This window comes from Dendrobates tinctorius, unplaced genomic scaffold (assembly GCF_039654945.1).
Source record: "Dendrobates tinctorius isolate UK_male_01 unplaced genomic scaffold, ASM3965494v1 ptg000011l, whole genome shotgun sequence".
In the NCBI taxonomy this organism is placed as follows: Eukaryota; Metazoa; Chordata; class Amphibia; order Anura; family Dendrobatidae; genus Dendrobates; species Dendrobates tinctorius.
Window position 1 is genome coordinate 14479230 of NW_027361679.1, and position 26039 is coordinate 14505268.

Genomic DNA, 26039 nt, shown 5'->3' on the forward strand with positions numbered 1-26039 from the left:
TCCATTGCTTAGGCACATCAGGGGCTCTCCAAACATGACATAGCATCCGCTAATTATGCCAGCAAATTTTACATTCAAAAAGTGAAATGGCGCTCCTTCCCTTCCGAGCCCTGCTGTGTGCCCAAACAGTGGTTTTCTCCCACATATGGGGTATCAGCATGTTCAGGAGAAATTGCACAATAAATTGTATGGAGCAATTTCTCCTATTACCCTTGCGAAAGTTAAAAAAAAAATTAGGTCTAAATGAAAATTTTTGGGAAAGACAGTTAAATGTTTATTTTTTCCTTCCATGATTCCATTAATTCCTGCAAAGCACCTGAAGGGTTAGTAAAATTATTGAATGTGGTTTTGAGCACCTTGAGGGGGGGGGGGGAAGTATTTAGAATGGTGTCACTTTTAGGTATTTTTTGTCATATAGGCCCCTCAAAGTCACTTCAAATGGGAGGTGGTCCTTAAAAATTGGTGTTGCAAATTTTGTTGCAAAAATGAGAAATCGCTGGTCAACGTTTAACCCTTATAACTTCCTAACAAAAAAAAGTTATGTTTCAAAACTTGTGCTTATGTAAAGTAGACATGTGGGAAATGTTATTTATTAACTATTTTGTGTGACATGACTCTCTGATTAAAGGGCATAAAAATTTAAAGTTTGAAATTAGCAAAATTTTCTATTTTTTCACAAATAATCGCAAGACATTATCAAAAAATGTTACCTCTATCATGAAGCACAATATGTCACAAAAAAACAATCTCAGAATCAGTGGGATCCGTTGAAGCATTCCAGAGTTATGAACTCGTAAAGTGACCGTGGTCAGAATTGTAAAAATTTGCCTGGTCAGAAAGGTAAAAACAGGCTTTGGGGTTAAGGGCTTAATGCCTCTTTGGACTTTTGGCCTCTGCATGGTGCAGCTTCTGGCCCACCGCTTCACAGAGAAATGCAGCACAACTCAATTGCATTAACGTAGTTCATGTGGATAGTACAATATTTCTTAATCTCCTTTGTGGACCATTTGTACAGCTATTTTAAACCACTTAAGCACAGCTTTCATATAATGCTTGGTTTGTCTTGTTACCAAATTGTACCTCAAAATGAAGTTCTCTTGCAGGTTATAGAAGGTTTTCCATATATATTGTTTTATTTATTGTGGCCTCTTCTTTCTACAAACCTTCAAGGTTATCCAGTAGAGTAGGACATTCTGTGCAGAGGTAAAGGAGAGTTTTTGGTGTATAATATCCATGGTGGTTTATAAGTAAACAATATATTTACAGTCTTTTGCATATTCTAATTGGGGAGTCAAAGAGGTTGTTGTAGAAATTAATTTTTATATTGACTATATATAGTATTTATTAATCCAGCCCCCCCCCAAGACAATGTTAAGAAAAGACAAGAAAATATAAAAATAAGAAGGGTAAATGTACTAAAACTGACAGAGAATATTATTTCTCCTATCACATATCAAGCTGAAGAGGGCAGCAGTGTGCTACTCATCCAACAGATGTCTATCTAAGGGGTTAACAGTAGGTAAGATACCTTCCTACACATCTGGAAGGAAATGATGGATTCTAGTGGGCTCTTTAAATTTCTATGCAATAAAAATAGTTGGAGATAACCAATGCCAAAGTTATTGCTATCACAAAGGAAAGTTAAAAAAAGAAATCTGTCCCTGGCATAAAAGATTTTCAGTTTCACCTAAATGTTCCCTACAGCTCAACACCCATCTGGAAAAATAATCAAATATTCCCACTTGTAAACACCTGTCTACAGTACTGAGAATACGGCATACTTGTAACATCTGGAAATATAGCACATGAGTATAGGATGTCTGCAATGAAGATATTTGTAGTGTGTGTGTACTTAACTGTCCGATCAACAGCCCCATGCCGCCTCTTCATAAACGAGCTAATGTATTAAAGTGGTAGTCCAGGATTAGCAAAAAGTCTACCCTTGATCATGGGCTGTGACTACTATTTGGATATAAGCGCCATTCAGTTCAATAGGGCTTAAGTGCACTACCATGTACAGCCCATCTATAAGTGTGGCACTGTTCCCGTAAAAAGATAGAACATTTAAATAAAAACTTGAATTTAAGTTTCTTAAAGATAAAAACATCTGAACATGTCCAAGAGTTGGATAAGTGGATAATGAGTGATGCAAGTGGCTCCTACTGATTATCTGAAGAATGTTTTTTTAAAGATTTAAGGAGTAAGCTCTCTTCCATCGGCCTTTTGGCATTCTGGAAATGACTAAGTATTATTTTATTATTTCAACTGTTATACATTTATTAGCAAATAAAATAAAAAAAGGATTTGTTTATATCTATAAATTTAGACTGTGAATGCATAGTTATATACCATAATTAATGTAACTATGCAAAAGAAAATATAAAGTAAAAAAACATTTTTCATAGTACAGTCCTTCCATTCTTCAAGAGCAGCTGCTTACATGGGTAAGAGTCCTTTCACATTGTGATCTTTCCCAGCCAAAAGGAATTTGGGCGTATGCGCCGATGGGGCCATAGACTATAATGCTGCCAACAGAGTCAATGTGTGCTCTGACATGCATCATGTGCATCTGAGTGTCCGCCTCCAGTAGGCGTATACACCCGAATATAATGTATATCAGAGCACATGTTGACAATGTCGGTAGCTTTATAGTCTATGGCCCCATTGGCGCAGACACCCCAAACTCACATTGTGGGGGGGTTCGGACACAATTCCCGACGAGACCACTGAACATGGGCAAGAAGGTAATGTGCAAGGAGCATTACTCATGCTGTTCTGGATCATCAGCACTTATTCCGCTTTAGGAGCATGTTTGCATTGGCTCAATACATTACATCATATAGTTGCTACTGGAATCAGTGGATGACCATTGATTTCAATGCCGGAGATTGGCCAACCCTGAAAAGCGTATAGAGATTAGATTTAAATCAGAGATCTTTTTTTATTTTTCCGCATGGAATACATTTCTTGGATTTAAATACATTACAAATGTAAATCTGACAATTGTACAGAATTGGATGAATATCTGCTGCAATCTAATTTAAAACAATTATAAATTACTTCATTTTCCTTTCATTCAATTTTTGCAAAATACGCAATTCATTGCTTACATGACAAATTCAATTTACACGGTGTAACCACAAGTAATGTACAGATCTTTGCTATTCTAGCATTTATTGCTAAAGAGCCAAATAAAATAGTTACCACAACACATATTTTGTTTCTGAGGTTAGCAGCCAAGAGTTGTTAACATAATAAGAAAATCCCTAAAAGATTACATTGTAGATAGAAATATCGCATTATAACCAGAAAGTGACTAATTAGGTTGATCTTACAATGCTATACTATTACATTGGCTGATCAGATTTAAAATATCTTATTGCTCTATGGATAACACCTCATTCTTTTGCATGTTGCCTTTAAGGCCATGCAGGAAAGGAAAACTACTTACCAGTTAGGAACTGTACTCAATCAGGTGTCACAGGTTTCAATGCTTTTATGAAAGAGTGGAAGAATACCCCTATACTTAAGGCATCCAAGCTAGCATACCATTTTGGTTTGTGGAAAAAACAAAAAAACTGAGGGACCCAGGCACTTTTATGGGTGCTCTATCACAGATAGGTAAGAAATATATATATTAAAGGGAATCTGTCAGTAGGAATAACAAACTGTGAGCATTTAGGTCATAGGAAGTTAAATAAAATGATATCATGATATCTGTGATCCAATGTCTTATTCCCAAGAAATCCACATTTTTCTTAATATGTAAATGAGCTGCTAAGATCCATGGGTGGCAGCACATGGATCGCAATAAGAATCTGCCAGCAGATTTTAAAGGAAGGGGTGAGTTATCAGTGTGAGGCATGTAATATGACTGACTGCTCTTCTGATCTACCTGCTCACACTGGTAACTTCCTCTTTCATTTAAAAAAATAAGCTCGGACGTCTCTTAAAAGTTCAGGCCCTTTAAGAGAAGGTGACTGAAGTTGGAAGAGGTTACACTCTCCATTTCCTCTAAACTGGTAGATTAACAAATTAGGGTTATCACTGCTGCTTTCTTAATTCTTCAAGCTGGAAGTAGTCATGTATACATGTCTGTCCAGCCTCTGTTTCAAGACTTCCATTGAAGGAGAACTCACCACCTATCATGGCAGCCTGTTCCACTCATTGATCACCCTAGCTGTCAAAAAGTTTTTCCTAATATCTAATCTCTAGCTTCTCCCTTTTAGTTACACTCCATTGATTCTTGTGTTTCCATATGCAAATGAAAATAAAGATGATCCTTCTACACTGTGACATCCCTTCAGATATTTGAAGGCCACCATAAATTATCATATTAGCCTTCTTTTTGCAAGCTAAACATTCCCAGATCATTTAACTGTTCCTTGTAGAACATAGTTTGCAATCTGCTCATTGTCCTGATAGCTCTTCTCCAAACTTGCTCCAGTCTATCAACTATGTAGAACAGTGAAACAGGTGAATTGATAAATCCACCATAAATAGTGAGAGATCTGAGAACAAATAAAGCATTAAAATGCTGTATAGAATCAGTCTTACCCTCCCAAAGCAGATGATCTCAGTATATTTTGTGCTCTCTTCAGTAAAAAGAAAGTAAAGCTTGTGTTCCTTATCCCTTAACTCACTTTCACCCATGACCATAAACCAGAAAAGCCCATGCACTATATACTAATGAGGCTGTTATAATAGTGTAGCAACTCAATAGGGAAAATAGGTAACATACTGAAAAATGCAACTGAACCTGCCGGTTCCTGTACAGACTTGAGATCCGGACTCTAGAGTTCCTAGTGGATCCTGCGTGAGCTGAGATAGTTCTAACCACAGACTAGACAAGGGCAACTGGGACCTATGCTGCCTGTAAGCCTGTTGAGCGCTTCATGTTTCTCCTAAAGGACTCGAGGCCAGAGTAGAGTGCAAATTACATACAGTAAGGAAAGTGTGCTAAAAAAGAAAGATACTTTGTGGCATTTGCACAGTATCGGCTAAATTCTGGCGACTTGACCATGCAGCCCATTTTTCTTCAAGTGCCTTCTTATTGCACATCTTGAAACAGCCACACAGCTACTTTTCAGAGAGTCTAGTATTTCAGCTGATGTTATTTTTGTTATTTGTGGGTTTTTCTTTGCATCCCTAACAATTTTCCTGGCAGTCGTGGAAAAATTTTTTGTTGATCTACTTGACTTTTTTTTTTCTACAGAGCCCATGATTTTCCATTTGTTAATCACAGTTTGAACACTGCTGACTGGCATTATCAATTCCTTGGATATCTTTTTGTATCCCTTTCCTGTTTTATACAGTTTAACTACCTTTTCCCGTAGATCTGTTGACTAGTCTTTTGCTTTCCCCATGACTCACAATTCAGAAATGTCAGTGGCTGGATGAAAGATGCAAGAGTCTGTCTGGATCCGAGAAACTCACTCAGCTTTTATGCACACACACTGATTACAAGCAAACAGGTCACAGGTGAGGATGTTACCTTTAGTAGCCATGCAAACCCATTTGTGTCAACTTCTGTGCATGTTATCAGGCCAAAATCACCAGGGTATGTGAACTTTTGATCAGGGTCATTTGGATGTTTTGGGTTGTCATAATTTAAAAAGAGAAAACACAGTAGTTTGACAATAAATGGCTTCACCCAATCACTAACCATGAGTGGAGAAAAAGGTTTTGTGTTATCATTCATATTCTCTGAAAAAAAGGCCAAGAAAGCAAAAATTCTGCCAGGGTTTGTAAACTTTTGAGCACAACTGTAGAAATCCTGCTATATTGATTTTTAAAGGTAAGAGTCTGGGGGGGGATGCATTTAAATGAAATGGACAAATTTGTGAGTTAAAGTAAGTTCAGAGATAATTACGGAGTTGGAATTTTTCTGCCCACACATTATTATAATAAGTCAAGGCTTGTTTTCATGATGATAGATTCTCTTCAAATATTTTACAATGGAACATAGTTTTGTTGGAGCTTTTTTTTTTACAAGATATAGTATGCTAAGTTTGATAAAATACTAAAGGGACATTTCCTGGTATAAATACACTCACCGCAATTTTTTTATAATTTTCATATACCTATAAAAACAATGTTTGAAGTCAGTTATTCAGCGCATGTATGTGATGGTTCCCAAGTTTTTGTTAGCAGGAAAAGAGCTGTACAGGACAGATTGCCAAGAAAGCTAAATATATTTATCACCATATGTTACCTGGGTGTAATACTGTTTCCATGCCATATGTGATATGTTTGGAGCTCACTGACTCATTCGGGCAATCCGCCCTTTTGTCTAATGAGAAAAGCCAAAGATGGTATCACGGCTGTGTACAGAGATGCTGTGAGATAAGTTGAAGAGCCAACTTGTTATGGAAAAGGGAACAGGCCTTTATTAAGGAATATATTAAAATGGAATTTTTGACGCTTGAAAAAATAGGTCAGCAGGAGGAAGGAGTGTTTAATAGTTTGTCCTGAAAAGTAGTGAATAGTTTGCTTCACACATCTATAGCATAGTTAGCAAATCTGAAAACAAACTGTCTTATATAACTAAAATAGGATTTGTAAGTTAATAAGTGTTCTCATAAAAATAGTTTTCTAACACATACACCCTTGCGTGGTCTGCATTTAATACAGAACATTTTTCATTTTTACTATTGTTAGAAGCCTTAAATACTTATTATTTTGCCAAAAGACAGCTACATTTTTTTATATGAGGCATGTGGGCAGATGGTGCTAGGTGGTGGAAAATCTTACAGCGTAGAGCACTTTTGCATACAATATTTATTGACAGTTTTTGGCAAACCCAATGGAAAAGCAATTGTTCAAAGCTTTGTGTTACTGCGCCTAATTGTCCATTTATTGACAATCATAAGAATGGTATATTACAAAAAAAAGAACACGCAGAGAACATTTTTAAGAACATAACTTTGGAAAATTAATGGTCAATTTCCTCGTTTATATACACAGTTTATATATTTGGATAAAATGGGAAAAACTAATCAAGCTGGAAATGGTGCCGCATCTTGTCTTAACGTGTCTCTGATGGATAAGAAAAGCTATGGCACAGGTTACAGAACACTGAAAAAGCCGATGACTGCTAACTTCCACCTCATAATAATTATACTGAATTTGGTTACCTAGTTTCATGATTTACAAACAACTGCAGACTAGACTGTAACAAAGAGTGAGGCTGGCATGTTCAAGCTGGCATAAATATGCAACATACCGTCTCCATGTTTCACTGATACCAATAGTAAAGGAAAGTGTGTCAGGGGATTTTCCATGGAAAACAAACTATTGTTTAAACAGAAAAGATATTCACAAAATATAAAGGTAGTGGACAATGCACGTATAGAGAGTCTATTTACACACAATATATACAGCATAAATACAATTGCCATAATATTAAAACTACCTGACTAATGCTATGTACAGTACTCAGGATGAATGAGTACACCCGGGCCAATTTGTCAAAAAAACCTTTAGTCTACTTTCAGAATCAGCATTTTCTATGCGATACCATACTAAAAAATATTCCCACAAATGTGTGCCTTTGATTGCAAATAGATTTGCTATTTTGCACAGCCAAGAAAGTAATTTTCCCAACAAACTAATTTAAGACCATGTTGCTAAAATGAGTACATCCCAATAACAGGTAAAGTTTACACTACAAAATTCTAATTAAAAATTCAACCATAGTTAAAACTAATTATTCATTAAACAGGTGCCCAGCAGACTGGTGACTATAAAATGCCATTATTTGACACAGAAAACTTCTTTCCATTTCATGTTGCCAGCAATGGCACCACATGGAAGAGAAATGTCATAAGACCCGAGAAAGAAAATAATTTCTTTACACAAGAAACATGAAGGCAACAAGACAATCAGCAAACCTTTACTTCTCAGTCAGAAAACTGTAGCAAAAGTAATCCAAAAATGTAACAAATATGGAATGGAATCAATCTCACAGAAACGTCCAGGCTGACCACTGAAGTTACTGCCTAAACAGGAGTGTCTGCTGATGAGAAGGGTTAAAGAAAATCACTATGCAGGTTCATTGCAGTTAGCTAAAGAAGTAGAAAGCCAAACCATGGCGAGTTCTTCCCGTGACACAATACTGCGTACACTGCAGAAGAATAGCATGCATGGGTGTCGTCCACTAATGAAGCCTCTTCTAAAGCCCATGCACAAAAAAAGGCCATCTACAATTTGCTCTAGATTCTATAGTCTGGAGTGATGAGACTAATACAAATAATAATATAAATGCTTTTGGGACTGATGGCTTCAAAACTGTATTGTGAAAAAAAGGTGAGGAGTAAAAAAAAATGCATAGTGTCTATAGTTAAACATGGTGGTTGCAGCATTCTTATGTGGGGAAGCATGAAGGCTTCTGTCGGGAACTTACATTTCATTGATGGTATCAAAAGCTGCTTTTGTCGGGGACTTTCATTGATGGCATCAAAACTTCATCACTCCATGCTCTTGACAGACATGCACTTTTCCAACATGACACATGTAAAGTCACTTGTATTTTTGAAGAACAGGGTGAAAGTGATTTTAGTAGCCAAGAATGTCTCCTTATCTGAACTCAATCAAACACCTATTTCTGAAGAGACAAGATGAACATCAATCTTCAACCAGCATTTATTGTCCTTGAAGAATTGAAAAAGATACATATTGAAATATGTCTCCAACTTGTTCATTCCATGCCTATACGACTTGGTGCTGTTCTTAAAAATCATGACAATCACACAAAATATTAAATTAAGTTGTTTTTGAAATGGGTGTGTTCATATTTGCATTAACTAATTTCAGTAAAACTGAAAATTTTGCAGTAAAAGTCATTACTTGCATCTTATGGCTTAAAAAATGTTCGATGAAACTCACTCTTGTCAAAATTTTGGAAATTGTTCTTGTGTTCGGTGAAATATTGATTAAAATCCTTAGTTTTCAATGAGGGTGTACTCATTTATGCAGAGCACTTCATGTACCTCTTGTGAAACCAAAACTTCTGCAACTCATTTATTCTGCAAGATCTCAGATGGTGTCTTGTAGTATTTGGTTCCAAGATGTTAGACGCAGATCTTTCAAGTTCTGTAACTTGTAGGGGTAACTTGTAGATGTTACAGCATAGTGGATGGGATTTCAAGAAATCCTATGTCCACTATGCGTGCACCGGCACCCGCAGCTTCCCTGCAGAGACGGACATGCGGCGTGTCATTCCAGACTGCAGCATGCCTATTTATCTTGCGGAGATGCTCAGTCTGGGCAAGATACAGTAACTGTCACCCGTACAATGTATTGGATGCTGTGATTCCGCATGGTTCAATAAACACATGTGGAATTACCGGCATTCAAAAGCTGGCAGCACTTTGCCCGCAGCGGACATGTTCTGCGCTCCAAAGCGCTGCCTAATACTGAACATGTGCACATACCCTAAGGAATTTGGAGCCTAAACCTCCCCAAGCACTTTAGGATAGTTATCCACCAAGCAATGGTTTGGCAGGCAGCTATCTCAGCTGTCTCTCCCATACACAGGAGATCTCACTCTACTGAGCGCGACTTCCAGACATCTCATCATTTCAAAACAAAAGGGTCAGCAGTCTAAAATTGCTACCTCCCGTGATATCATCTGTCTCGGGAACGTCAGTGGCCATTACACTGATTGCCAAAACTGTCAGCAGCATGACCGATAGTCCTTCAAACACATTATCCTGCTAAAAGAGGTCAATGATATTAAAGGATAGAGTTGTAGTAAAGGACTGCAATAATATTTAGGTCGGTGTCACTTTTTAATGCAACAGCCACATGAGCACATAAATCCAGGACACAATGTATCCTTGAATAAAATTGCCCAAAGCAGCATACTACTGCCAATGTTTTGCCTTCTTCTAATAGTGTATCTTGGTGTAATTTTTTTTTTTTTTTTTTTACAGGTAAGTGATGCACAAATACATAATGTAAAAGATAACATGATTGTTCAGACCAGGTCACCTTTTTTGATTGCTTCATGATCCAGTTTTGATGCTCTTTGCCCATTGTAAGTGGGCTAATGGCGTTAGGAGTGGCTGGCTCCATCAAAATACCTTACAGATCACATGGTCTAGATGAGGCAATCATAGTGGCTATAACAAGCAGCATAAGTATAGGGGGTACGGTACAGTGAGTAAAATTTACATTTACAGTCAGTGTCGGACTGAGGTTCCAAGGGCGCACCAGTGACTGACTTTGAGGGGGCCCACTTTTCACATACATACAATTATTACAGTACCCTTGTTCACAAATGTACCTATATTGCAATATAATAATAAACTGGGTAATTTGGTTAATGAATGATGACGTGCTGCTTTTTTCTGTACAAAGTGAATCAAGTGAATTATGCCAAGCACTGCCCATACAGTGGGATTGGGGGCCCAGATCTGCACAGGGCCCCACTGGGGGATTCCCATGTTACCCTATGGGCCAGTCCGAGCCTGTTTACAGTATAGGGATAGGAGGTCAGAGCGCACAGCTCATTCCACCTTGGGATAGAAAAAGGCCTAATTTGATTGGATGTGTTGCTTTCGATGCAGAAGCATATTGAAAATGTGAGTGCTAGACTAATAGTCTCAGTCTGTAAATAATATGTCAAAGATTGAAGTTGGATATAGGCAAGTGCTATAACTGAATAGTCACGCAGTATGACAGAATTGGTTGATTAGAGATATATTGCAGTAACCTCACGTTAATAAAAGCCTTTTATTTCTCACTCGCTCCATTTTCCGGGCAATTAGTGGCTTTTCCATACGGAAAGTCACAAAGCTGTTGATTTTCATATGTACCATTGTTTTATAAGACAAAAATCACAATGACGGTTACTTTTTAACAAGTACACCAAAAAATGTTAACACCTGTAACCACTGCTCCATTTAGAAAGCAGGTAAACAATTTTAAATTAGGCTGATGCTCTTGCAACAGTGCTGTATTCTTGCCCGCAACCTAAAGTATGTGAGTAGTCTACCATTAGACAGCCCCATACTCAACAAGCAGCAATGCAGTTTGTGTTCTGAATTCTTTTCATTATCTTTTTTTAACCAGGAAAATGCAACATAACATAAAAAAAGCAAAAATAATGATATTAGCGGCGCTTTTATATAGGTGCTGAGTCAACTGCAAGTACCAGAATGCTCCTACCACAATGGAGTTATAATCAGAATAAATGAAATAGTACTCGCGCTATGCGACAAACACCAAAAACATTACTGATTAATTATAATAAATACCTGCAATAATTCAGTAGAAGCCTTGTTTAATCTGAACGAGATGAGGCATAAATCTTCCAAAAGGGTCAATATAAAAACTAAAGAATAAAAGGTAAAGGTATAAATTTTGCCAGGTACGTATACAAAAAGAGGGCAGCAAATCAGTGACCTTTTGCTTTTGTGCAAGTATGTAATAGTATTAATACGCTATGGATTGTGCAAATAAGCAAAATAATTAACAAATAAAATTGCTGATATGCAGAGAGAGGGCCTGCAGCACAGAAGACATATGATTACTAACAATAGCGTCAGAAAAAAGCAGGGTGTTCAGTGATGTCAAGACTGTGCCGATAAAGGTAATTACCACTGTCCACTATGAGAGCTAAAGGTGCTTTAACCCCTTCCTGACATCCGACGTACTATCCCGTCCATGGGACCCAGGACCCTATGCCCATAGTACGTCTACCGCGATCAGCGGCGCCCATGTGGTGAGCGCCGCTGATCGCGGCCGGGTGTCAGCTGATTATCACACCTGACACCCGGCACAATGTGTCAGGGGCGGTCACGGACTCTCCAAACGTGACATGGCGTCCGATCTGAATTCCAGCCAATTTTGCATTGAAAAAGTCAAACGGCCTTAAGGGGTGCAGTTTTTAGAATGGTGTCACTTTTGGGTATTTTCTATCATATAGACCCCTCAAAGTGGTTTCAAATGTGATGTGGTCCTAAAAATAAAATGGTGTTGTAAAAATGAGAAATCACTGGTCAACTTTTAACCCTTATAACTTCCTAACAAAAAAAAATTTTGGTTCCAAAATTGTGCTGATGTAAAGTAAACATGTGGGAAATGTTAGTTATCAAGTTTTTTGTGTGCCGTATCTCTGTGATTTAAGGGCATAAAAATTCAAATTTGGAAAATTGCGAAATTTCCGTTGTTTTCACAAATAAACTCAAGTTATTTTAATGAAATTTTACCACTAACATGAAGTACAATATGTCACGAGAAAACAATGTCAGAATCACTGGGATCCATAGAAGCGTTCCAGAGTTATGACCTCATAAAGGTACAGTGGTCAGAATTGTAAAAATTGGCCCGGTCATGAACGTGCAAACCACCCTTGGGGGTGAAGGGGTTAAGCAAACAAAAAATTACTGATGCTATGCCATCCACAGATATTAGTAGTGGCCCATCAAATGAGTGCTAGGGGTGTTCAGGACAATGCCCGGTACATGCGCTTGCTGAATTGTAAAGATCCGCCAATGGGTTAAGTAATACTTAACTTGTGTCTCGATGTGGAGACCCTCCAAAGTAGCGGTGAGCTCTGGAGCGTTGTCCCAGCCGGTGACAAGCTCCTTGGTTCTGCTGTGCTTTAGAGCTCGGGCAGCCGCCCGGAACGCTGGCAGGGCTTGTCAAAACCTGCAGTAGCACAGGACCTGTGTGATGTAATTCGGGTCACGTGACTAGCAGAGTCACGTGGTGCCCAGCTGAAAGCTATTTTTTATTTGTTTTATTTGTTAATTATTTTGCTTATTTGCACAATCCATAGAGTATTAATACTATTGCATACTATTGCCTCATCTCATTCAGATTAAGCAAGGCTTCTACTTAATTATAATAAATACCTGCAATAATTCTTCAGTAATGTTTTTGGTGTTTGTCTCATAGTGCGAGTACTATTTCATTTATTTATTTATAATATAAAAAAACACATGTGCATCAATAAGCCTTAGGCAATCATGACACGGTTTATAGGTTATTCATGTCATGGTCACGTGTGACTGAACACACCGCCTCCAGCAGGGCGAATTTATATGACACGCGTGACCCTGGATACACCGCCTCCAGCAGGGCGAATTTAAATAATAGAACATGCAGCCGGATACACCGCCTCCAGCAGGTGAATTTCAGTAGTACACGTATGTCTGGATACACCGCCTCCAGCAGGGCGAATTTATATGACACGCGTGACCCTGGATATACCGCCTCCAGCAGGCGAATTTCAGTAGTACACGTATGTCTGGATACACCGCCTCCAGTAGGCGAATTTCAGAATAAAGGGGAAAACCAGGAAAACAATTACAATGGTAGCCCTGCGATAGGGAACGGGGATGTGGAGACCTCCTGCACTCCCCTGAGTCAGTGTCTCTATATTCCTAACTATCCCTAGGCCGGTTCCGCACCGGGCGCCGATCAGGATACCTGAAATCCCTAGCTCGCTCTGAACCAATCCCTTACTAGAGAAGTGGACGGTGCAGAAACTAATCCCACCACTGCACTAAAACACACATTGAGGAAAGTGACAAACAGGGAAACACCACTTAGCTTTGCTCTGTTGCTAATGCTCCCAGCAACAGAGTCCAACACCTGAGTGCATCTTTTCCTCCAACCGGTTCCAACACCTGAGTGCAGCTTTCCAGCAACAGAGTCCCGCATGTGAGTGCAGCTTTACAGCAACAGAGTCCAGCATCCGAGTGCAGCTTTCCAGCAACAGAGTCCAGTATCTGAGTACAGCTCTCTTCCAGCAACAGAGTCCAGCATCTGAGTGCAGCTTTCACCATAGCTGCCACTCCACCAAGCTTTGCAAGAACTCCACACTGACACCATAGCTGCCACTCCTCCAAGCTTTGCAAGAACTCCTCGCTGACACCATAGCTGCCACTCCAGGATTCTGACTGAGCTGCCGGGGACTCTTCTCAAGTTCCTTCCTTCACCAAGGATGGTTGGAAAAGACCAATATCACCAACAGTGAGTGAAACCACCTGCTACACCTTTATAGACAGGACCCAAGGAATCACACCTGCTTCATTATCATGTGCAATAACACTAACCACCACCGGGGGCAAACTAGAACAAAAGACACCACTATGTAATAACCCTAATGGCCATCGGGGGCAAAACTAACTAAGCAACCAGCTCAAAGGAAAAAAAGGTTACTTATTCAAAACCTGTCATATCCAACCTGGATCATGACAGTACTCTCCCTCAATGAGGGGCCTCTGGACCCTCAAGACCGCTCCTCCTCAGGGAACCACATACAGAGGGGATGCCCAGATCCAGAGTTCACCTCTGCAACTACCTGTACCTCAGGTTAATGACAAATGGGCACCACTGGTATTGGCAATGTATGTTCTGGCAGCGTTGCACATCCCCAGAGCACTGTCCTGGGCAGCGAGTTGTTTATGAGCATGTTTGGAGCTAAAACAAGCTGACAAGACTCCGCACACACTTCCACTGGATGTTATTTGGTAGACACCCATACACGCTCGTTCACACACTGGTCCGGACCAGAACGTTTATTGCCACTCATTACTTTGTCAAATACTGTGAACTTTTACTGGAACTGACAAGAGAAGCGTTCCCCTATGTCACCACACTCACACCCCCGCTATTCAACATGGGAAACACCACCCTCCAACCCATACTATGAGGCCTGAGCCTTTCTGGGTTGGCTAATGGTGAGGGTTGAGACTTGCCCCTACTCCCTGGCAGCACCACTGGAGCCACAACTGGAGAAGGGGATGGGGGTATGGAGGAAATATACACTCCCTGGTCGCCTTCCTCCACACGACCAGGAGGGGGGGGCTTCTTCGGTGGTATGGAAGGTTTGGCGTGAGCCCCGAGGACTATAACACAAGTCCGCCCACCACAGGGAAGTACCCCTACACCTCGGGGAATACCAGGCAGCACCATGGGGACACCCACTCCTCCCACCTGCCTGGGTGCGTCCGCGTGCATCAGCAAGTCCCGCTCACTAGCAGGGACTCTGGGGGCTTCTTTGCCAGAGCCGCAATTTGATTTTCTGGTTGAGCCAGAGGGAAGGCCCCAGACCCTGACAACTGCCGCTGGATCTGCTTCAACACACCATGCAGCTCCTCACTCACCTCAGTGAGGCCCAGCAGCAATTACTCACCGGCCTGAACTTGGCCAAAGGCCTACCAGAAAAAAAAAATGTAAGGTTGATGATAATGTCATGGTCACGTGTGACTGAACACACCGCCTCCAGCAGGGCGAATTTATATGACACGCGTGACCCTGGACACACCGCCTCCAGCAGGGCAAATTTAAATAATAGAACATGCAGCCGGATACACCACCTCCAGCAGGCGAATTTCAGTAGTACACATATGTCTGGATACACCGCCTCCAGCAGGGCGAATTTATATGACACGCGTGACCCTGGATATACCGCCTCCAGCAGGGCGAATTTAAATAATAGAACGTGCAGCCAGATACACCGCCTCCAGCAGGCGAATTTCAGCAGTACACGTATGTCTGGATACACCGCCACCAGTAGGCGAAATTCAGAATAAAGGGGAAAACCAGGAAAACAATTACAATGGTGGCCCTGCGATAGGGAACGGGGACTTGGAGACCTCCTGCACTCCCGAGTCAGTGTCTCTACACTCCTAACGATCCCTAGGCCGGTTCCGCACCGGGCGCCGATCAGGATACCTGAAATCCCTAGCTCGGCCTGAACCAATCCCTTACTAGTGAAGTGGACAGTGCAGAAACTAATCCCACCACTGAACTAAAACACATATTGAGGAAAGTGACAAACAGGGAAACACCACTTCGCTTTGCTCTGTTGCTAATGCTCCCAGCAACAGAGTCCGACACCTGAGTGCATCTTTTCCTCCAACTGCATCCAACACCTGAGTGCAGCTTTCCAGCAACAGAATCCAGCATCTGAGTGCAGCTTTACAGCAACAGAGTCCAGCATCCGAGTGCAGCTTTCCAGCAACAGAGTTCAGCATCTGAGTGCAGCTCTCTTCCAGCAACAGAGTCCAGCATCTGAGTGCAGCTTTCACCACCATAGCTGCCACTCCACCAAACTTTGCAAGAACTCCTTGCTGACACCATAGCTGCCACTCCACCAAGCTTTGCAAGAACTCCTCACTGACACCATAGCTGCCACTCCAGAATTTTGACTGAGCTGCCCGGGACTCTTCTCAAGTTCCTTCCTTCACCAAGGATGGTTGGAAAAGACCAATATCACCAACAGTGAGTGAAACCACCTGCTACACCTTTATATGCAGGACCCAAGGAATCACACCTGCTTCATTATCATGTGCAATAACACTAACCACCACTGGGGGCAAACTAGAACAAAAGACACCACTGTGTAATAACCCTAATGGCCACCAGGGGCAAAACTAACTCTAAGCAACCAGATCAAAGGAAAAAAAGGTTACTTATTCAAAACCTGTCATATCCAACCTGGATCATGACAATTCAGTTTTCCTTCTTTGGACCAATTTTGGTGGCACTAACTACTGCTATATCCCACAAAAAGTGATGCATTAGAGATGTTCTGATGCAGTCATCTAAATATCACTATTTAGCCTTTGTCAAAGTCGCTCAAATTTATCAAACATCATGTGACGTTGATACATTTTCAGCAAATAATGACAAAGCAGCTAGAAGCAAAACTGAATTTAAAATTGTATCTGATGATAAATCCCCAAATATGTGCATTGGATATCTCATTATAGAATACACACATATATATCTTAACACCCATGTCTTATAAAAATAATAAGACTTTTGTTCCAGTTGAACAATAAACCTCAGAATATTTAAGATATCTTATGGATTAGTCAATTTATTTCACACTCTACTAATGTTAAGTCTCATTACATTTACAATTCCCATAAGCAGCATCAATATCGACTCAATAAGACTGGCAAAAGCAACGTAGGGTGATCGTGAGTGTGGTTTACAAAGCTGTGTAAATTGTTTTATGTCTTGTTACAATTTTATTATAGTCAACCTTCTGAAACACTAATCCTGATGAGTTACACCATTGCACACTAAATAAAATATTGCGTACCTGTGACTATGAAGTCTTTGTTTTGCAAGTGCAAAAAACATAGGGCCCCTGAGAAATAAAAGGAAAATTGCACACCTATTTACAGCTAACACCCAACTGCAACACATTATTAGCCAACATTACACTCACTACTTAACTTACAACTGTACCATTACAAACAATGGCTACACTTCAGTACTGAGTTCTTAAAATCAAATCAATTCATTCTTCAACATTGAACCCACTTTGAATTTCCAACTGGGTTGAAGCAATTTAATAATTATATGAATCAAGCATGTAATAACTACCCAAAAATAAACACAGAAAACACACACAATATAAATCTAGATTTGTAATTCAAAGAACAATTAAAGATCAAAACCATATTTAATGTTGACAGTCTAGAGAGGAACTACACACATCAACAGTGTAACAGTGCGGTAACAGTTAACACAGAGGTGATCACTGTAGCATAAGCCTACAGCTGTTGTATTCCACAACATTTAATACATGCTAAATATACTACCGAAATAAACAGATATGTTACAGCTACCAACTTGATTGCTGTGGAGCTCTAATAGAGTGGCATTGTGGCTGTCGCTGTAGCATGCCACAGTGCTAAAATTGTTAGCTGCTACATCTGTATGTGACTTCACTGGCAAGAAGGATTGTTAACATTATCATTTAAAAAAAATGAATTGAAATGATGAAAGATGCATACGCAGCTAGCTCCATCAGTCCTTGTAGAACTTAAAGTGTACATGACAGCTGATGCATACTGCCAAATCCATGGGCAGCATGTATTACGCACTGGCTGTATGAACTCAGTCACCTAGGTATGTTTGGCTGTGAAATGCTGTGGCATTTCAGAGAAAAGCATACTTTAATAACCACTGGGACCGAGTTTGCTTTATAGACTTGTCAGATAGGCATGTTCCTGTGGCTTCTCCTGCCCACTGCACTCAATTGACGGTTTCTCCCTGTACACACTCATAGGTGGATCTATTAATCCAGTGCAGCGGCTGGAAGAAACAAGTCTCCAGCATGGCAAGTACCATATTTTGCGCATTATAAGATGCAGTGGATTATAAAATGCACCCCAAATTTTGAGGAGAAAAATAGGAAAAAATCTTTTTTTTTTTAATATTGTTTTTTAATAAAATGGTGGTGCTTCTTATAATCCATGCATTTTATTGCTTACCGGGGGAGGTGTCTGTGGTGAAGCACTGTCCCAGGGTTGCTGCTGGAGGAGGCAAAAGTGAAGCGTTGCTTCGGGGGCTCTGCCGACATTTTGTGAAAGCCCAGAGCCCCTACACTTACATGGTTTACTGTGAAGTGGACTCTGGGAAAATGTCTGCTGGCGGAGGTGCATGGACAGATGGAGATCTCAGGCACCAAGATCACGAGAGATGAGATCTCAGTGCTGAGATCTCATCTTCCGAGATCTTGGTGCCGAGATCTCTATCTGTGCATGCCCCGGATGCCATTTTCCCAGAGTGCATCGCTCAGTAAACCATGTAAGTGCGGGGGCTCTGGGCTTTCACAAAATGTCTGCAGAGCCCCAACACCACCGGTCACCTGCAGCGGCGCACATCAGAACACCCCCTCATCCCAGCCTGCGGCCTGCAGCAATGCTCCACTCTTACCTCCTCCTGCAGCGACCCTGGGACCCCCACCGTGGCCGGTAAGGTATATCTGCATTATAAGATGCACCCCCATTTTCCCCGAAAATTTTTTGGGAAAAAAGTGCATCTTATAATCAAAAAAAGACGGTATGTCTTTCTCTGAAATGCAGCAGATTTCATACAGCCAATGCCTCATACATGCTGCCTTCCACAGCTGTTTACACATAGGGGAAACATGCTCCCTGTTCTTATGATTGGTAGGGTTCTTAGTAGTCGAACCCCTACTTTCTTGGCAGTTAGTCACACCATAATACTTCTTTCAGTAGAATAAATTAACTAATAGACATATTTTTAGAAAATTTGGATCTGTGAATTTTACAATATTAATTGTGAAATTTGATCATTTGTTACCAATACTCAATACCACTTTATGGTAGGGCAGGAGGAAATAGAAAGAACAGGATGCTTACAGACATATATTATATAGACTTCAGTGTACATAACTAATGACTCCTTAAAGTCAGTACTTTGTAGAGTTTCATTTTGCAACAATTACAGCTTGACACTGGGATTTTTGCTCATTACTCAAGACAACACTGCACCATCTCCTCCAAGTCAGATGGTTTCCTCTGGCAAACAGCAATCTTCAATTCTGACTACAGATTCTCAACTGGATGAGGCTGGTTTCACATTTGCGTTTTTTTTCGCGATATTTTAGTGCTAAATAGCGCATGTGTTTTTTTTTCCTATACTTTGCATGGGATGCGCTTATGTGCGCATACACATGCGTTTGTACGCGTTTTTCCGCGCATGCGTTTTTTTGCGGTATGCACTCGGGCGCACAAAATGCAACCTGTTGCATTTTTTGTGCGTCCGACTTGCCTCAAAAAACGCATGCGCGCGCAATGCGTTTTTTTACAGCAAGACACCCATTATAAGTCTATGGTGAGCATATGTGCGCATTGGCATGCTTATGTATGCGTTTTTTTGCACATGTGTTTTTTTTTTACCATTAGTTTAGACAATGGAATTTAGGGGTTTGGGTTAGAGTTAGGGTTAGTTAAGGGGGTTTAGGGTTAGGGTTAGGGTCAGGGTCAGGGTTAGGGTCAGGATCAGGGTATGGTTTGGTTAAGGGTTAGGGTTAGGGTCAGGGTTAGGGTTAGGATCAGGGTATGGTTTGGTTAAGGGTTAGGGTTAGGGTTAGGGTATGGTTTGGTTAAGGGTTAGGGTTAGGGTCAGGGTCAAGGTTAGGGTTAGGATCAGGGTATGGTTTGGTTAAGGGTTAGGGTTAGGGTCAGGGTTAGGATTAGGGTTAGGGTATGGTTTGGTTAAGGGTTAGGGTTAGTGTCAGGGTCAAGGTTAGGGTTAGGATCAGGGTATGGTTTGGTTAAGGGTTAGGGTTAGGGTATGGTTTGGTTAAGGGTTAGGGTTAGGGTCAGGGTTAGGGTCAGGGTTAGGGTTAGGGTATGGTTTGGTTAAGGGTTAGGGTCAGGGTTAGGGTTAGGGTCAGGGTTAGGGTTAGGTTAAGGGTCAGGGTTAGTTAGGGTTTAGGGTTTGGGTTAGGGTTAAGTATGGTTTGGCTAAGGGTTAGGGTCAGGGTTAGGGTTAGGGTTTGGGTTAGGGTATGGTTTGGTTAAGGGTTAGGGTCAGGGTTAGGGTCAGGGTTAGGTTTAGGGTCAGGGTTAGTTAGGGTTTAGGGTTTGGGTTAGGGTTAAGTATGGTTTGGTTAAGGGTTAGGGTCAGGGTTAGGGTTAGGGTTAGGGTCAGGGTTAGTTAGGGTTTAGGGTTTGGGTTAGGGTTAAGTATGGTTTGGTTAAGGGTTAGGGTCAGGGTTAGGGTCAGGGTTAGTGTTAGTAAAGTCATGGTTTGGGTTAGTGTGAGGGCCACCTAATGTTTGGAAAAAACGCAAACGCGGTAAAAACGCACTAAAAACGCTGCGTTTTTTTCATGCATGCTCATAAAAATGCTTGAAAAAAATGCAGCAGTTGTATGCTTTTGTATGCGTTTTTTCAATGCGTTTTTTTGCGGGAAAAACGCGCTGCAAAAAAAAGCAAGTGTGAAACTAGCCTGAAGGATTGGGCTTTGACCAGGCCACACCAAAAAATGTACACATTTCCCCTGTTTCAGTATGCTTTTGGTAATTGTCCCAAGTTTCCATCCTAGTTTCTGCTCAAGAATATCCCTGTATTTAACACATTCCTTTCTTCCCCTCAACTCAGACTATTTCCCCTGCCTCAGCTGCTGAAAAACATCTCCACAGCATAATGCTGCCACCACCATGATTCACTGTGGGGATGGTGTTCTTGGGGTGATGAGCTGTGTTGGTTCAGTGTCAGATATAGATATTACCATGTTGGACAAAAAGTTACATTTTTGTCTAATCTGACCACAGCTCCTCCTTCCATACATTTGGGAAATCTTCCACATGTCATTTGGCAAACTCAAAATGAGCCTTACAATTTTTGTGTATAAGTAAAGGCTTCTTTCTGCCCACTTCAAAAAAGGCCACCTCTATAGAGTGTATGTCTTATTGTGGCTGTATGGACAGGTACTACAGTCTCTGCTTGGGAATTCTGCAGCTTATTCAGGGTTACATTTGGTCTCTGTGCTGCCTGGCAAATGCTATTGAGAACTCTGCTATTAGAAGTGGAAAGGAAGAACAAAGACAAAAGAATCTAAATAATAAAAATATTGGAGGTAGAAAAACCAATCACAAACTAAAATGTTTCTATACTAATGCACTAAGCATGGGCAACAAATAATAATAATAATAATAATAATTTTTATTTATATAGCGCCAACATATTCCGCAGCACTTTACAATTAAGCGGGGACATGTACAGACAATAAATTCAATACAAGTTAAGACAATTCAAACAATGACATTAGGAGTGAGGTCCCTGCTCGCAAGCTTACAATCTACAAAGAAAAACAAACAAGGAGAATTGGAACTACTAATGCAGGAAAAGAAATATGATGTCATTGGAATCACTGAAACTTGGTGGGACAATACACATGATTGGAATACAAGGCTAGAAGGATACAACTTATTTGCAGGAAACAGACTTCCAATGATAACCGAGGAGGTGGTGTCGCATTGTATGTTAGAAACGCGTATATCTGCACAGAGATTGAAGCTTCAGGGACTGGGAGTTCTGTAGAAACTGTTTGGGTAAGAATGCAAGGACAGAACAATGGAAAGGACTCCATTGTAGGCATTTACTACAGGCCGCCTGTGCAAGCTGAAGATATGGATGAACTCTTTATGCATCAAATGGCCAAGTTCAACAAAAAATATGATATAGTGGTCATGGGTGATTTCAACTGTCCTGACATTTGTGGGAATCTCTCTCAGGCAAAACTAACAGGTCAAGGAAATTCTTATCCTTTCTTGCTGACAACTTTATCTTCCAAAAGGTAGGGGAGAAAACAAGGGGAACTGCTACCTTGGATCTAATCCTTATAAACAGGGAGGAAATGGTTGAGGAGGTAAAAGTGGCTGGGACCCTAGGAGGTAGCAACCATGCTAATTTAGAACTTTGGTTAACTAGAGGAGGAAGACCTGTGAAGACTCAGGCGTCAAGGTTAGAATTCAGAAAGGCAGATTTTAAGGGATTCAGAAAGAGAATTGGAGGGATCCAATGGCTGGATATCCTTAAGGACAAAAATGTCCAGGAAGGATTGGAAATCTTGACAAATCAAATTCTCAAAGCACAATTTTTAACAATTCCGAAAAGAGAGAAGAATTGGAAGCATTTAAGGAAACCAGGATGGATGAACACAGAACTTAAGCACATGTTAAAAAGGAAGAAAGAAATGTTTATAAAATGGAAAGAGGGAGGCATATCTAAAGAAGAATATAATGCTGTCTGCAGAACTTGCAGGGCACAAATCAGATTATTAAAGCTGACAATGAATTGAGGCTTGCAAGAGACGTCAAAAGCAATAATAAAGGATTTTGGGGATATGTCAAAAGTAAAAAGTCAAAGATGCTATAGGATTTTTACAGGATGAAAATTATGAAATGGTAAGACAGGATGTTGAGAAGGCCAAACTTTTAAATTCCTATTTTGCATCTGTTGTCTCTCAGAAAGGAAATGCAACATCAACTGTTCTTCACTGTCCTATTAAGGGAATAGAAGAATCCAGGATATCTATAAACAGAAAGACAGTGAGGAAACATTAGCTAACCTAAATGAATTCAAGTCTCCAGGTCCAGATGAATTACACCCCAGAGTACTGAAGGAGATAGCAGAAGAAATTTTTGAACCCCTCTCCATAATCTTTGAAAATTCTTGGAGAACAGGAGAAGAAGGTGGACCCAGGCAACTATAGGCCGGTGAATCTGACTTCTATACCAGGAAAGAGCTTTGAACAAATTATTAAACAACATGCATGTAAGTACCTGGATAAGACTGAAGTGATTAAACAGAAACAGCATGGATTTGTAACTAATAAGTCATGTCAGACTAACTTAATTTCCTTCTATGACAGAATCACTGATTGGGTGGATCAGGGAAATGCTGTAGATATAATACATCTTGACTTCAGCAAAGCATTTGACAAAGTATCTCACACAATCCTTATTGAAAAAAATGGCTAAGTATGGAATGTACAAGGGAACTGTTAGGTGGATTCATAACTGGCTTAGTGATCAGACCCAAAGAGTGGTCGTAAATGGCTGCACATCCAGCTGGAAGAATGTCTCAAGTGGGGTACCACAGGACTCTGTCCTGGGCCCTGTGTTGTTCAAAATCTTTATCAATGATTTAGATGAAGGAATTGAGGGTAAACTGATTAAATTTGCTGATGACACAAAGCTAGGAGGGATAGCTAATACTAGAGAAGAGAAGAGAGGATTCAAAAAGATATAAATAAACTGGAGCAGTGGGCAGCAACTAGCAGAATGGTTTTATCAGGGAAAAATGCAAAGTACTACATCTGGGCAATAAAAATGAAAAAAGCACATACAGAATGGGGAGGAATAGGGCTAAGCAACAGCACATGTGAAAAAGACTTGGGTATACTAATAGATCACAGACTGAATATGAGTCAACAGTGTGACGCAGCAGCAAAAATGGCAAATGCAATTATAAATGTATTAACAGAAGCATACAGTCTAGAACACATGAAGTCATTATTGCCCTCTACTCCTCTTTGGTCAGACCTCATCTGGAATACTGTGTCCAGTTTTGGGCGCCACATTTTAAAAAAGACATCAACAAACTGGAGCAAGTTCAGAAAAGAGCGACCAGAATGGTGACCGGTCTGCAAACCCTGTATACGAGGAAAGGTTGCAGGATTTGGGAATGTTTAGCTTGCAGAAGAGAAGACTGAGAGGAGACTTAATAACTGTCTACAAATATCTCAAGGACTGTCACATTGTAGAAGGATCATCTTTATTCTTATTTGCACAAGGAAAGACTAGAAGCAATGGGATGAAACTGAATGGGAGGAGACACAGATTAGATATTAGAAAAAACTTTTTGACAGTTAGGGTGATCAATGAGTGGAACAGGCTGCCACGAGAGGTGGTGAGTTCTCCTTCAATAGAAGTTTTCAAACAGAGGCTGGACAGACATCTGTGTGGGATGATTTAGCGAATCCTGCTTTGAGCAGGGGGTTGGACCAGATGGCCCAGGAAGTCCCTTCCAACTCTACGATTCTATGATTCTATTCTGATTCTCCGCTGTATGCCCTCATTTATGGGGCTGAAACTTTTGGTAGGCGAGTCTCTCTAGGTTAGGTAGGTTTATTGTGGTACCATGTTCTTTCCATTTGATGATAATAGATTTCATGGTGCTCTGCGGGATCATCAGTTACAAATATTTTTTTATAACCCCACCCTGACTTGTACTTTTCCCTCCCTTTGTCATTCCCTGGAGATAATTTCTAACTTCACAGGTTGTAATGTAACAAAATAGTTAAAAAGCCAAGGGGGTGAATACTTTCGCAAGCCACTGTGTGCGTATATATATCACAGTAGCCAAGTTTAAACCTTTATGGTGTAGTAGGCCTTATGATGAACATACATTAGCCAGTCTTTCATTGTAATTAGGAGAGATTGGAGCTTCCAGAGCAAGTGCCTATTGTTTTGACAAATGTCTTGCTTCCATTGAGCTGTAGTCTAAGGCCTAGAAATTCACAGCAGAATGCAAAAGTTAAGACATGTGATGTTATTTAATAGTTTCTGTTGGCATTCTAGCATACTGTAAACTAAGCAGAATCCACATAAAATTATAGTGTACCTATGGCCATATGGTACTGCATTTTCATGATATCTTATACGCAATTGATTCTTAATTTAATAGCACATTCTCTTTCATGTATCTATAGCTATAGTTAAGCCAGTCATGTCTGTTGTCACAGTCTTTAGAACACAAAAGTGATTAAATCTGTTCATATTTCATCTGAAAATATTGCTCAATATTTTGCCATGCAGCAATTTTGGAAATAATCTTGAGCCAGCTGGAGGTGAAAAATCTTTCCGGAAATAAAAATGAAACACACTGAGACCTATTAATAACACATTGTTAAGGCTAGAGAAAATTTATTTCTTGGCAGTGTCGTCACTAATTGTTTTTCCCCATGAGCAAAATGACTGTAACCATGTTCATGTGTACTAAGACCAGTCTTGCATGCAATGAAATAGTGATACAGTTAGAGTCCATACACATCCATATTGCAACATTATTATAAACACAAAAAACTACAGATGGAAGTCAGTAATATTAGGTGGAACACATAAAAAACAGAAGGTTCAGCACCAATTCCAAAAACGTTGGGACAATGTAAAATGCGAAGAAAATAAGAATACAATGAAATAGAAATCTCATATAGCCATATTTTATTCACAACAGCAGATAGAACATAGATCGGGTGAAAATTAGACATTGTTCCACTTCATTTGAAAAAAAATATATAATTTAGAAAGTGATGACAGTAACAAATCTAAAAAAATATGTGACGGGGCCATGCCTACCATTGTGCAACATCTTCTCTTCTTTTTACAACAGTCTGTAATAATCTGGAAAGTGAGGAGGCCATTTGTTGGAGTTTTGGGGGAGGAATGTTGTCCCATTTGTGTCTGATGTACAATTCTAGGTGCTCCACAGTCCTGGGCTGTTTTTGCCAGATATTTCATTTCATAATCTGCCAAATGTTTTCTATTAGTGAAAAGTCTGGACTGCAGTTAAGTCAGTTCATCACCTGACCTCTTCTGTGAAGTCATGCTGCACTGATGAATGCAGTATGGGGGTTTAATATTGTGTTTCTGAAATATGCAAGGCCTTCTCTCAAACAGACGTTGCATGGATGGGAGCAAATGTGTTACGCTGGTGGATCTGCACCCACTTCGCCACGGC

The 26039-nt window shown here is 40.3% G+C and overlaps 1 protein-coding gene across 14 annotated transcripts in view; it reads right to left on the reverse strand.

Moving 5' to 3' along the window:
* Positions 1-26039, reverse strand: part of BMPR1B (bone morphogenetic protein receptor type 1B) — a 708903-nt gene that overhangs the window by 352733 nt on the left and 330131 nt on the right. For 4 of the 14 annotated variants that reach the window (XM_073589890.1, XM_073589880.1, XM_073589854.1 and 1 more), the window contains one exon: positions 1081-1193. The exons of 9 other annotated variants lie outside the window; for them this stretch is intronic. The gene's annotated coding sequence lies outside the window, so the exon portion shown is untranslated. Of the gene's footprint in view, positions 1-1080; positions 1194-8404; positions 8427-26039 lie in introns of those variants that run through there. One more of the 14 variants, XM_073589899.1, reaches the window with a different exon arrangement.